Here is a 16,121-nt window from a genome sequence, read left to right on the forward strand (position 1 = left end):
TCAAAGCTTACCTTATGTTATACAAAATATTCAGATTTCATGCCCTAGGTTTACTATTCCATTTGTCATTTTTGCAGTGATAATTTGGCAAAATGATCAACATGAAAGTTGTTCCTTATTTTGTCTAGTTGAATTTCGTTTTTTGAATCACTCTATTTGGAGCTTTGTAGCTCAAGTTATGGTCATTTTACCATAACTAGCCGGAGTGACCTATACCCAGATTTTCTGGGCAATTTGGTTCTGCCAGATTTGGTGATCTAAGTTTGGTTGGAAATTTGACTAGCTTATGGTCAAAATTTGGATTTGTGTTCTTCATAAAAGTTGTTGGTCTATATCTCAGCTTGTAGATGGTAAAATTTCAGGACAATTGGACCTTTCTACACTGAGTTATGGCCAAATGACCAAACACTATTCATTTGGTCATTTTGCCCAGGCAGACTGCAGGTCACCAGAATTAGGGCAAACTTTTGGTCCACTTGGTTTGGTTTTCTAGGCATGGTTTCTTCACCAAAGTTGTACCATTATGTGTCTAGTTTCATGTACAATTGGCTTTGAACCAATTGGAGTAACATAGCTCAAGTTATGACCTTAGGAATATACTAGACTCAAGTCCAGTATTCTGGCACAATGGGGGCAGCATACCACTTTCAATTTCAAGGCCACAATTACTTCCAATTTAGGGTCAAACTTTATCAAATGGTCACTAATTGACCATTAGAAATCCAATTAACCATTCAAACACAATATCTCCAATTTTCATACTAACCCTAATTGATCAAATCTCATTCTCATACAAACTCAAAAAAATTCAACTCCATTAAACTCCAATTCATATGTATACATTAATTGACATTAATATAAACAAAATTCAGATAATTACGATTTATTTATACTTCACATGCGGTTTCTAAAATTTAATACGTTTTATCCTAATTTAGTCTTCTTTGGAAGTGTTTATTTCGCCAATGTACAGTAATAATGTACAAAGAAAAATGATCTAAAAATAATAAATTTATGCTTATATTATTATATAAGTCACATTTGCAATATTTATTTATGTTATAATTCTCTTTTCTAATCTTTTAGCATTTTCTCAATACTTGCTAGGTTGTCTCAGATTATCTCATAATAAGTAAATTTTAATATCGGTCCAGTTCATTTCGATTCTTTCTAATAAATAACTATTCTAATTTATTTTAGGTCATCTTACTCATTTATTTTATTTAATTTCTAATATTTTTAATTTCTAATATTCTTAACTTATTTCAATAAATTTCACTGCCCAAGTAACCTATGACAGGCTAACTAAACTGGATAACGGGTCGTTGGCACTAGACACCGCGGTGTCTCGGGCCGTCATACCATGGGACGCAGAACGTCAACCACGTATGCAGTCAGTATGGCTAAAAAGCCATGATAACACATAATCAGGCATAAAATCCTTGAATGTTGGCATAAAGCCATGAATGCGGGCATAAAGCCATGAATACGGGCATAAAGCCATGAATATAGGCATAAAGCCTTTCGCAGTACTGCTAAAACAATACCCTATTGGCATGCCAATCTATCTAATTTGACACACGTGTCTAGGCAATACAAGGGCACATAATATCATTAAATATTAATATATTGTGTTTTATGACTTTATTATTTCATGATAAATTTCAATTATAATTCATACATTCATTTGATCATTTATATGATCACAATTCACATCAATTATCCTTTTATACCATTGTACTCAAAATACTTCTCTTTTCTACAATAATGAGAACTATGTCTAATTCATACATTAATATGGTTCATTTATTCATTCATTATATTATTCATATTGATCACAATTCTAAACAATGGTTCACATGTGCCATTGTATTCAAAACATTTTTCCTTTCTCATTTATACATTCAAGAATCTACTTATGTAATTACAAATTTTATATTTCAAGTTGAGTTAATAATATTTTATGAATTCCATTGGTGATGGGTATATAAGCCCTAACTATTTATTCACATCAATTAGGTGACTTATTTTTCATGTTTCAAGTAATCCATGAACATTTCATGGATTTCAAATTTATGGCCTTAATTTCGTTTTAACAATTTTGACTAGGATGCATAGTCCACATTTGTCATACAATTCTAAGCATTTAAGCTTAGAATTGGTTCTAAGTCTTTATCTTAGTTTGCTAATCATTTTGATTACTATTCACCTTACTAGTCAACCAAAATATTGACTTTTTCATACTTAATGGATATGTTTATTCTAATTACAACAAGATCCCACATTTTGAGTTTTACATTTGTTAGTATTAATTGCCAATTGCAATTTAAAGTCCCCTAGATGCATTTCTAAATTTTCAGTTTTTATTACCTAAGTTTACTGTTCTATTGGACAATTTTAGAGTGGAAACTGGGCTAACCTTTCTTCATCAAAGTTGTTCCTTATTGTGTCTTCTTTAATTCCTTTTTTTGAATCACTCCATTTGGAGTTTTGTAGCTCAAGTTATGGTCATTTTACCATAACTGGTCGGAATAACCTGTACCCAAATTTTCTGGGCAATTTGGTTCTGCCAGATTTGGTGACATAAGTTTGGTTGGCAATTTGACTAGGTTAAGCTCAGAATTTGGATTTGTGTTCTTCATGAAAGTTGTTGGTCTATATCTCTGCTTTTTGCTGGTAAAATTTCAGGTCAATTGGACTTTTCTACACTGATTTATGGCCAAATGATCCAACACTGTTCATTTGGTCATTTTGCCCATGCAGACTGCAGGTCACCCGGATTAGGGCAAACTTTTGGTCCACTTGGTTTGGTTTTCTGGGCATGGTTTCTTCACCAAAGTTGTGCCATTGTGTGTCTAGTTTCATGTCCAATTGGTCTTGTACCAATTGAACCTATAAAATTCAAGTTATGGCTGCCCAAACCTGCTGGACTCATGTTCAATTCTGTAGGTCACCATGGGCAGCCACACCAATTGCAATTCCCACTAATCAAACCACCTCATTTCTTGTTTACACATAATCAAATGGTCACTAATTGACCATTAAAACTCACTTTCATCATTACATGATCAAAGTCTCCTTTTCATGCTCAAACCCTAACTCCAACAATTTCAATTCTCTATATACATACAATCCATGAATTAAAACACCAAAATCATGTTTAATGGAAGCCATACATAACTATTATGCAATCAAATTGTTGAAACCCTAGGTACCCTAAGGCTGCCAAAATTTCATGGGCCAAGTTCATGCATCTTTAATTCATTTTCATCAAATTTTCAACTTAACTCAACTTAAATTCATGCTTAGAAAAGAATGGAAGCAAGAAAATTAGCACTAACCTTAGGAGGGCAGAATTTTCCCTTCAATTTCCTCCACTTTCTTTAGTTTTCTTGGCAGCCAAACACCTTCCCAAGTAGTGTAGACAAGTTTTAATGAAGGAGGTCTAGGGTTTTGTGGAGGGAAATCAATGAAAATTAAGAGAGATGAAGAAATTTTTTTTTTCATGGAAGAGAGAGATGAAAGATTTCTGGCAATGAGAAGAATAAATGAGGAAGATGGCTGCTTGGGCTTGTTTTTATCTCATTTTTATCTCTTTATTTAATTTGTTAAATTGTGATTGGGTGGGGGCATGTTAATGACATCATGTGATGTCATAATTCCCAATTTCTTTCATTTTTCTTTTCTTTTCTTTTCTACTCATTTCCAATTCAATTTTTAGTAATATTTATTCATATTTTAGATCATAATAATTATTTACTTAACTGGACAAGTTGGTCAAAAATCATCTCCGAAGACGAAATGACCAAAATGCCCTCCGTTTGGCTTAACAGACTAAAATTATCTGTACCGATTGAAAAGTTTTTCTAAATCTTTTCTTGGCATTATAATGCCATAGAACCCTCAATGACTCTTCTCTAAAGTCTCAAAAATTATTTTATAATTTTTTTCCTAGGTCTAAGGCTCCTAGTTGCGAGAACCGCAACTTCCCACTGGGTTACCCATCGCTAGGGCACTGGCTCATTTAACTTGGTTGTATTTTATTTCTAAAATTTTTCCTAAATTTTTCTTATTAATATTTGAGTTATTTATGACTCCTCACTCTAGTCTAATTATTTTTCTAGATGTTCTAGCCGTTCGGACCGACACCGGTCACCGGAATAGTAGAATGTAAGTAAGTGCTACAGTGAGGGTGTTACAAAGTTTTTCCTTATTGTGTCTAGTTACATTTCTTTTTTTTTTTTGAATCACTCTATTTGGAGTTTTGTAGCTCAAGTTATGGCCTAAATACCATGATTGGCCGGATTGCCAACTTCCCAGATTTTCTAGACTGACCAAATTTATAGTATTTTGTGCAGTGACTGCAGGCCATCTTTTAAACATGTTATGGTCAAAATTTGGGTTAGGCTTCTTCATGAAAGTTGTAGGTCTATGTCTCAGATATTTTTTGGTAAAATTTCAGGTCAATTTGACCTTTCTACACTGAGTTATGACCAAATGAATAAATAATGTTCATTTGGTCATTTTGCCTAGGCAGAATGCAGATCACCCGGATTAGGGCAATTTTTAGGTCAACGTGGTTTGGTTTTCTGGGCATGGTTTCTCCACCAAAGTTGTGCCATTTTGTGTCTAGTTTCATCTCCAATTGCCCTTGCATCAATTGAACCTCTATAACTCCAGTTATTGCTGCCCAAACCTGCTGGACTCATGCTCAGTCCTGCAGGTCAGCCAAGGCAGCAACACTAACTTCAATTCCCACTAAACAAACCACTTCATTTCTTATTCACACATAACCAAATGGTCACTAATTGACCATTAAAACTTACTTTCACCATTACATGATCAAAATCTCAATTTTTGGGTCCAAACCCTAGCTCCACCATTCTAGATTTTTGCATTCACTTGCACTTCACCTTCCTAATCAATAGATTAGTATTAAGGGCAGCTAGAGTACCATTTTAATTCAAGAAAATCTTCAAAACCTACCTATCCCAAAGCTACCGAAATTTTAAGAAAAGCTTACACATGGTATATTTTTAATTTTCATACAAATTTACTTTCCACTCCACTCCTTTAACATGAATCAAAAGAGGAAGAGTGAGTTTAGTCACTAACCTCTAATGGAGTAAATTTCAATCTTGCAAGAGCTCTTCCTTTACACTTCTTTTTGCTCCGAAAAGCTTTACCAAGATGAAAGAGCAAGATTTTGTATTGACTTTTAGGGTTTTTGTTGAAAGAAAACTAGGGAAATGAAGGTTTGGAAAGTTTGTTAATGGAGGAGTGAGGGAGAGCATATGGTGCGGCTTTGAAGAAGAAGAGAATGGCTACTGTTTTTTTTAGAATTCTCCCTCATTTTCTCTATTTTTAATGTATTTTAATTGTGCTTCTTTATTTTGATTGGCCATAAACTTTAATTGCCTCATGCTTACATAAGCATTGGGTAATAAATCCCATTTATTTCCATTTTCTTTCCTTTCTCTTACTATTCATTTTTAAATAATTTTTCATCAATATTTTTTCATATTTTATGTCATATAATTCACTTACATAAATGGACAAGTTGGTAAAAAATCATTGCTGAAGACGAAATGACCAAAATGCTCTCCGTTTGGCTTAACGAGCTAAAATTGTGTGTATCGATTGAAAAAATTTTCTAAGTCTTTTCTTGGCATTCTAATGCCATAAAATCCTTAATGACTCTTCTTTGGAGTCCCAAAATTATTTTATGAATTTTCTCCCAGGTTTAGGATTCCTAATTGCAAGGACCGCAACTTCCCACTGGGTTACCCATCGCTAGGGCACCAGCTCATTTAACTTGGTTGTATTTTATTTCTAAAATTTTGCCTTAATTTTTATTACACTTATTTGAGTTATTTATGACTCCTCACTCTAGTCTAAATATTTTTTTAGATGTTCTAGCTGTCGAGATCGACACCGGTCACCGAAACAGTAGAATGTGCGGAATTGCTACAGTGAGGGTGTTACAATTCTTCCCCTCTAACAAAAATTTCGTCCTCGAAATTTACTTGATGCAAACAATTGAGGGAACTGTTGCCTCATCGTCTCTTCACTTTCCCAAGTTGCTTCTATTAGTAGTATACCCTAGAGCATATCATTTAGTATGTATCTTGTACATATTTTTATTAATAAAAGGCATTTCCACTTTTTCATTTACATAATATATTTATGTGTAATAGAAAAGGTCCATTGATATTTTGTTAGAAATATTATTCTTAAGTTGTTAAGAATATGAGTGACAATATTTCTAGCACAAAGTATCATAAATAGGTTCACAATCGAGGATACTTCATAATAACGACATGACTTGTCCAGAAAGATTGTATTCATGTTTGTTCCCAAGTTATTTATATGAGATATAAATAAGATGGATTGGTGAGTCTCATGCCACATAACAAATATGATAGGCACTTATAAATGATAAGTAGGTCGAACCAGTGACACTTATGACAAGCACATGGAGTTTACTCTTGTCAATGTTTTATCATAAATCATATTAGTGCATATAATCTTTAGACCTGAGACAGCACAGTTATCTTGTATATAGGTTGTTTGAGTTTGATACTGCTTTCACACTTGTACTGTGCATGGGTATATGGGCATCTGTTGGCTCCTACTAGTTATATATGGAGGTAGGTGTTGATCAAGATGGAATCTGTTCCTCTAAGTAAATAGAGATAAAATCCTATGTTCATTTAATTGTTCTTGTTGTTTTAAGTTCCTGGCCAGGATAGATAGATTTATTCAGAAAAGAGTTTCTGATGAGAAAATATTTTTAATCAAGAACTGGAATTAAAAGAGAATATAATATTCATAGCAAATGGAGTTTGACATAAACCATGACTCCAGCTTGAGTTGGGATTTTGTAATAGAGAGATTCTAGTGCATGGTAACATATGATTATAGGTTCATTTAAGATAAACCTTATTACTAATTGGGTGGCCATGGCATGCTATGCTAGGTGTTAACCATGGTCTATGAGGTTCATAAAATGATTTAGAGAAATCATTTATGATAAAAAAGAGTTCTGATGATATTAAGAGTTGATATCATGTCTCATTGCCAATTAGTGATGAGCCTAGTAAGTCACGCACATACACAAGTTTTCACCTATTTAAATATGATTTAATTAATTAATTAAAGAGTTTAATTGATTAATTAAATAGGTTTGGTTTGTAATTAGATTGCAAAGTCCCTAGCATGACTTGAAACCAAATCTAGATTATTGGATGTATAGTATAAGTTAAATTTATATATAAAGTATTTAAATATGAATTTAATTAATGAGAAATTAATTAATAGAGATTAATTAATTAATTTATATTTGATATAAATTAATTAGAAGAAGAAAAATAATTATTTTCGGTTAAGAACTTAAAATTAAGACACAAGGGCATTTTGGTCATTTCATAGTGTGACACGTGGCACCATGAGATGGTGACACATGGGATTACACATAAGCTTGCCAAATATTTTTTAATCATGTAAGATGATTAAAATCAAGATTAAATATAGGTTTGACACTTGGCACAATATGATTGGGTCACTTAAACCTAGAGCTAATCAAAGGGTGACATGTGGTAAGGGTTTAATGTGTTAACCTAGCTATATAAGTGTTGTTATGAAAAAGAAAAACAACCAGCAGCCACTCCTCTCCTTTGTCACGCCATTTTGAGGCTCTCCATCTATTCTTCTTCATCTCTCATCAATTCAAAGAGATTAGCCATCAATCTCTTGAATTAAGAACACTAGAAATTGTTTCTAGTGTCCTGTTTACATCTCTAATCTCTTAAAAGGTAGAACTTGAATTTCTAATTAATAGAAAAAGCTTTAGAAGCTATTCAAGGGCTGCCATAGGTGTTCTTGGTGTGGACAAGCTAGAGGGACAACATTTGGTGTCCTGAAGACAAATCTCAAAGGCGCAGACACGCTGCAGTGCATCAAGAGGTTAGTGTAATCGTTCTTAATTTGATTTAGGGTTCTAAAATTAATCTGATTAATTTTAAAATCTTAAATGGCAAATACAGATCCAAAAACATATTAAAAGAGTTTTAATATGTTGTTTATCATTGAAATCAAATAGATAAAAATAAATCTTGCATGATGCATGTGACCCTAGGTGAAAATTTTGAATTCAATGGTATAAACTTGTGCTTTTCACGCTTCCGTTCTTTCAATTGGTATCAGAGCCACTATATTTGCCATTTAGATTGATTTTTTTATGATTTAATTGTGTGTTTGATCTTGAGATCAAAAGTTGATTGCTGATTGCAAAGCCAAGGTGGTGGCACAAATGATGAACACCATGGTGTGCATGGTTGATACACCACAATGGTGTGCAAAGGTAAATGGATGGTGAATGTGCAATTGTTGTATGATCTAAGATCCATTTTATGTCTAATTAAATTGTTTAATTAGAAATTTTATCACACAATTAAATTATGATTCAAGTCAGAATTTTAAAAAATTGTTTGAATGTGATTCAAATTTGAATTTTAAAAGTTGTTTGAATGTGATTTAAATCTGAATTTTTAAAGTTGTTTGAATCATATTTAAATCTAATTTTTTAAAATTGATTGAATAAAATTCAGATCTGATTTTTTAAAAAATGTTTGAATGTAATTCAAATCTGATTTTTTAAAAAAAGTTTGAATGTGATTCAAATCTGAATTTTAAAGTTGTTTGAATGTGATTCAAATTTGAATTTTTAAATTTGTTTGAATGAGATGTAAATCTGAGTTTTTAAATTTTTTTGAATCATATTCAAATCTGGATTTTTAAGTTGAATATGAGATATTCAATTTAATTTAAGTATGTATGTTTCATTTAATTGTTAAATAGTGATATGCATGATGGATGATCATGGACTATAAAAGACCAATGTGATTGGATTTATTTCTTTTATGTTTCTTTGGGATTGTAAATTAATTAATTTATTTTAATTTATTTTGGGCATGTATTATTAAGTTTGTAATAATTTTTGGGTTGTAATTTCATTTATTTAAGTTCTTGTAAATTCGCCTTGGTATGCCAAGGATTACTATGTAATATTGGATTGCAAGAAGTTCAAGGAGGTCAAGAGCATTGGTGGGACCAGTGGGAGGAATTCAAGATCAAGTGTTGATTATGTACTCATTCAGCAACTCTTGTAAAATGAATGAATGAAATGCACCTAGGAATGCCCTGATTCAATTCTTGGTGGCTCAGAATTGAATCCCTTAGAAAGTCCATGATCATACCATATTTATTGCTTATCCATGAATGCATGAGATGTATGGGAATGTATGCTGTTATATGATATATGCATGCTAATTGGATAATGTGCAAAATGAGACCTTAATAGTAATTAGAATGACCATAAAATCTTCCAAACAAATGATTAAGTTGGAAATGCTATAATTAAAGTAATTATAACATAGGCCCTCCATTGGGGCAATTATTTTAAGAAATTTTAAATAGTTGCATAAGATGCAATTAATTTAAGAGATTTTCTTAAGAATAATTGTTAAGCATGAGATGTTGTAAATATGTAAATAGTTTGGTGGCCAATATTGGATGTACCTGAGGACATTAAAATTATTTGCATAATTACTGGCTCAATGGGATCAACTTAACTAATGCAAGATAAGTCAATAATGGATGTACCTGAGATTTTGAGCATTAGGGGCTAGGTAAAGGATTGAACCTCACATGAGATGTGATGGGCAAGGAGTTGCTCACTTATAGTTTATTGTATTTCCAATAATGGATGTACCTGAGGATGATCAATAGAATTATAAGAATTCAATCACCCACTAGAAATCCATCCAACTAGGATTTCCGTTTTCTACTTTGGAAGTGTAGGATTCGCTAAGTTAGTGGGAGGACCAATTTGATTAAAAGACCATAATCATTTTGGTTAATTACACGATACATTTACCAATTAATCTGGTTATTTTCTGCAATTAATTTTCTGATAAAAATGAGCACAGAACAACCACCACCATCCAATATCTTTGCAAGCATACTTGATCACAATAGGTTGACAGGACCTAATCTGTCTGATTGGCTAAGAAATTTGAAACTTGTCCTGAACCTTGAACATATAGGATATGTTCTAGATTCAAATGTTCCTGGTCCCTTACCTCCAGAGGCCACACAAGAGGAACATGAAACTTTGGATAAGTAGAAGGAGCATGATATGAGAGCTAAGTGTTACATGCTTGCTTCCATGAGTAATGAGTTACAGAAGCAGCATGAGAACATGTTGAGTGCAAGTGAGATCCTCCTTCACCTATAAGAGTTGTATGGTGAGCACAGTAGGAATGCTAGGTATGAGATATCTAGGCAGCTGTTCCGCATGAGGATGTCTGAGGGACAGAATGTTGGGGATCATGTCCACAAGATGATTCGACTGATTGAGCAGTTGGAACATCTTGTCTTCAACATGGATTTCCAACTACAGACGGATTTGATCCTTCAGTCCCTTCCTGAGTCTTTTGGGAATTTTGTGACAAATTTCCATATGACTAAATAGGAATGCACCTTAGCTGGTTTACTCAACATGCTGGTTATTGCCATAAAGAATATGCCGGGCAATAAAGGAAAAGAGGTAGCTTTGATTGCATCTTCTTCTTCTAGAAAGTCCAACAAGAAAAGGGCAATAAGAAAAAGAAACCTCAGATTTCTGGTCCTTTGAAGAAAATAGCTAAACAGAAAAGGAAGACCAAAGCTGACAAATGCAAAGGAAAGTGTTTCCACTGCCAACAGGAAAGTGTTTCCATTACCAACAGGAAAGTGTATCCATTACCAGTAAGAAAGTGTTTCCACTGGCTAGAGTATAGTAATCTAAATGAATGCAATGCCATGGTGAAAACTAACTCAAGTTCAAAATATATTTGGCACTTAAGGTTATGTCATGTTGCAGAAGATAGGATTGCAAAACTGGAGAAAATGGGGATTCTATCCTCATTGGACTCTGAGCCTACTCCAACTTGTGAATCTTGCCTTCAGGGCAAAATGACTATATCACCCTTTGTTGGACAAGGGCTAAGAGCTGAAAATATTTTGGAGCTAATACATAGTGATGTATGTGGTCCATTTAAAGAAATGGCTAGAGGGGGCTTTCATTATTTTATTACCTTTACTGATTATAAATCAAGATTTGGGTATTTGTATTTAATGAAATACAAACATGAATCCTTTGAAAAGTTTAAAGAATTTAAATCTGAAGTAGAAAATCAAACAGGAAAGAGTATTAAAGCTCTTTGATCAGATCGTGGAGGTGAATATTTGAGTACTGAATTTGACGAATACTTGAGAGAGCATGGCATTGTTTCTCAGCTGACTCCTCTAGGAACACCACAGCTGAATGGTGTATCTGAAAGGAGAGATCATACCCTATTGGATATGGTACATAGTATGATGAACTATACTGATATGCCAATCTTTTTTTGGGGATTTGCATTAGAATCAGCTTTGTATATTCTGAAGGAATGAAAGCGTGAAAAACACAAGTTTATACCATTAAATTCAAAAATTTTCACCTAGGGGTCACATGCATCATGCAAGATTTATTTTTATCTATTTGATTTCAATGATAAACAACATATTAAAACTCTTTTAATATGTTTTTTGGATCTGTATTTGCCATTTAAGATTTTAAAATTAATCAGATTAATTTTAGAACCCTAGATTAAATCAAGAATGATTACACTAACCTCTTGATGCACTGTAGCGTGTCTGCGCCTTTGAGATTCGTCTTCAGGATACCAGATGTTGTCCCTCTAACTTGTCCACACCAAGAACACCTATGGCAGCCCTTGAATAGCTTCTAAAGCTTTTTCTATTAATTAGAAAATCAAGTTCTGCCTTTTAAGAGATTAAAGATGTAAACAGGACACTAGAAACAATTTCTAGTGTTCTTAATTCAAGAGATTGATGGCTAATCTCTTTGAATTGATAAGAGATGAAGAAGAAGAGATAAAAACCCTCAAAGTGGCGTGACAAAGGAGTGTGGCTGCTGGTTGTGTTTTATTTTCTCATAACAACACTTAAATAGCTAGGTTAACACATTAAACCCTTGCCACATGTCACCCTTTGATTAGCTCTAGGTTTAAGTGACCCAATCACATTGTGCCAAGTGTCAAACCTATATTTAATCTTGATTTTAATCGTCTTACATGATTAAAAAAACATTTGGCAAGCTTATGTGTTATGCCATGTGTCACCATCTCATGGTGCCACGTGTCACACTGCAAAATGACCAAAATGCCCCTGTGTCTTAATTTTGAGTTCTTAACCCAAAATAATTATTTTCTTCTTCTAATTAATTTATATCAAATATAAATTAATTAATTAATCTCTATTAATTAATTTCTCATTAATTAAATTCATATTTAAACACTTTAAATATAAATTTAACTTATATTATACATCCAATAATCTAGATTTGGTTTCAAGTCATGCTAGGGACTTTGCAATCTAATTGCAAACCAAACCTATTTAATTAATCAATTAAACTCTTTAATTAATTAATTAAATCTTATTTAAATAGGTGATAACTTGTGTATGTGTGTGACTTACTAGGCTCATCACTAATTGGCAATGAGACATGATATCAACTCTTAATATCATTAGAACTCTTTCTTACCATAAATGATTTCTCTAAATCATTTTATGAACCTCATAGACCATGGTTAACACCTAGCATAGCATGCCATGGCCACCCAATTAGTAATAAGGTTTACCTTAAATGAACCTATAATCATATGTTACCATGCACTAGAATCTCTCTGTTACAAAATCCCAACTCAAGCTGGAGTCATGGTTTATGTCAAACTCCATTTGCTATGAATATTATGTTCTCTTTTAATTCCAGTTCTTGATTAAAAAGATTTTCTCATCAGAAACTCTTTTTGAATAAATCTATCTGTCCTGGCCAGGAACTTGAAACATCAAGAACAATTAAATGAACATAGGATTTTATCTCTATTTACTTAGAGGAACAGATTCCATCTTGATCAACACCTACCTCCATATATAACTAGTAGAAGCCAACACATGCCCATATACCCATACACAGTACAAGTATGAAAGTAGTATCAAACTCAAACTACCTACATACAAGATAACTGTGCTATCTCAAGTCTAAAGATTATATGCACTGATATGATTTATGACAAAACATTGACAAGAGTAAACTCCATGTGCTTGTCATAAGTGTCACTGGTTCGACCTACTTATCATTTATAAGTGCCTATCATGTTTGTTATATGGCATGAGACTCACCATTCCATCTTATTTATATCTCATATAAATAACTTGGGACCAAACATGAATACAATCTTTCTGGATAAGTCATGTCCTTATTATGAAGTATCCTCGATTGTGAACCTATTTATGATACTTTGTGCTAGAAATATTGTCACTCATATTCTTAACAACTTAAGAATAATATTTCTAACAAAATATCAATGGACCTTTTCTATTACACATAAATATATTATATAAATAGAAAAGTGGAAATGCCATTTATTAATAAAATATGTACAAGATACATACTAAATGATATGCTCTAGGGCATACTACTAACAATCTCCCACTAGCACTAGAGCCATTCATTACAATATCTTAGACCTATCTTCTCAAGATGTCGGTCTAACTGAGTCTGTGACATAGGCTTAGTGAATGGATCAACTGGATTTTAAGCTGATGCTATTTTCTGCATGGCTAAATCGCCTTACCCAACTATATCTCTGATAATGTGGTAGTGCCTTTCTATGTGTTTGGATTTTGGGTGAGACCTTAGTTCCTTAGCCTGTATGACTACTCCATTGTTGTCACAGTGTAATGGAACCACGACTCAATGGTAGGAACTACTGTAAGTTCATCACGAACTTTTTAATCCAAACGACTTCCTTTGCAAAGATTCGATGCAAGAATATACTCACCTCGTAGTGGAATCTGCAATGCGTGCTCGCTTGGAACTCTTCCAACTGACTGCACCTCCATTACAAATGAACACATATCCAGAGGTAGACTTTCTATCATCGATATCTGATTGGAAATCAGAATCAGTATAACCATCCAATTGCAAGTCTCCACCTCCATAAATCAAGAATAATCCTTAGTTCTTCTCAAGTACTTAAGAATATTCTTGACAGCTATCCAGTGTTCCAAACCTGGATTGGATTGATACCTGCTAGTCAAAGTAACAGCATATGCGATATCTGGCTTAGTACACAACATTGCATATATTAAACTTCCAATAGTCGAAGCACATGGAATCCTGGCCATCTTATCTCTTTCTTCAAGTGTCTTTGGAGACATCTCTTTAGAAAGATGGATACCATGTCTCACTGGTAACAATCCTCTCTTGGAATCAAGCATGTTAAACCTCTTTAACACCTTTTCCAAGTATAGACTTTGGGATAAACCAATTATTCGTTTCGCTCTATCTCTATAGATGCGAATCCCAAGAATATAGGTTGCCTCCCCTAAGTCTTTCATGGAGAATGTATTTGACAACCATACCTTTATAGTCGTCAACATACCTGTGTCATTACCCATCAACAGTATGTCATCCACATATAAGACAAGGAAAGTGATAGCACTGTCACTAACCTTCTTATATACACATGGCTCATCCTCATTTTTTATAAAACTAAAGGATTTAATGGCTTCATCAAAACGGATGTTCCAACTCCTCGAAGCTTGTTTCAACCCATAAATGGATCGCTTTAGCTTGCATACCTTGGAACCATTTTGGGATTCAAAACCCTTAGGTTGTTCCATGAAAATGTTTTCTTCAATGTATCCATTGAGAAAAGCTGTTTTGACATCCATCTGCCAAATCTCATAATCATAGTACGCAGCTATTGCTAATAAAATCCTAATTGATTTAAGCATGGCAACAGGCGAGAAAGTCTCCTCATAGTCGATTCCTTGCCTTTGGCGAAACCCTTTCGCTACTAGCCTTGCTTTATAGGTCTCTACCTTTCCATCAGAACTAATTTCTTCTTGAAAACCCATTTGTTCCCTATAGGTACAATACCTTCAGGTGGGTCAACAAGATCCCAAACTTGATTCTCATACATGGAATCAATCTCGGATTTCATAGCATCAATCCATTTTGAAGAGTCTATATCTGATATAGCTTCTTCATAGGTAAGTGGATCATCTCCATTATCTTCTTCTTCATGAGTATACAACTCTTGTTCTTCTTCATGAAGAAAACCATATCTCACTGGTGGGTGAGATACCCTAGTTGTTCTACGAGGAACAGCTGTAGATGTTTCATCAACGGGTATAGGTTGACTAGATGGATCTATATCCATCTGATCTGTTGGTTGGTCAGAATTCTCCAATTCTAACTCTATTTGCCTTCCTTTGCCTCCTTCTTGGATAAATTAATGTTCAAGAAATGTGGCATCTCTACTTATCACAACTTTTGTGAAGTAGGCAAATAAAATAATATCCAAAACTATCTTTTGGATATCCAACAAATCGACCCTTTTCTGATCTGGTCTCCAATTTATCAGTGTTCAGCTTTTTGATATAAGCTGGACAACCCCAAATCTTAACATGCTTAAGACTTGGTTTTCTTCCATGCCATATCTCATAAGGTGTGGAAGAAACTGATTTTGATAGAATCCTATTCAGAATATACAAAGCTGATTCTAATGCAAATCCCCAAAAGGAGATTGGCATATCAGTATAGCTCATCATACTACGTACCATATCCAATAGGGTACGATTTCTCTTTTAAGATACACCATTCAGCTGTGGCGTTCCTGGAGGAGTCAGCTGAGAAACAATGCCATGCTCTCTCAAGTATTCATCAAATTCAGTACTCAAATATTCACCTCTGCGATCTGATCGAAGAGCTTTAATATTCGTTCCTGTTTGATTTTCTACTTCAGATTTAAATTCTTTGAACTTTTCAAAAGATTCATGTTTGTATTTCATCAAATACAAATACCCAAACCTTGATTTATCATCAGTAAAGGTAATAAAATAATGAAAGCCCCCTTTAGCCATTTCTTTAAATGGACCACATACATCACTATGTATTAGCTCCAAAATATTTTCAGCTCTTAGCCCTTGTCCAACAAAGGGTGATC

Source organism: Hevea brasiliensis, chromosome 15, assembly GCF_030052815.1.
Source record: "Hevea brasiliensis isolate MT/VB/25A 57/8 chromosome 15, ASM3005281v1, whole genome shotgun sequence".
Taxonomy (NCBI): Eukaryota; Viridiplantae; Streptophyta; class Magnoliopsida; order Malpighiales; family Euphorbiaceae; genus Hevea; species Hevea brasiliensis.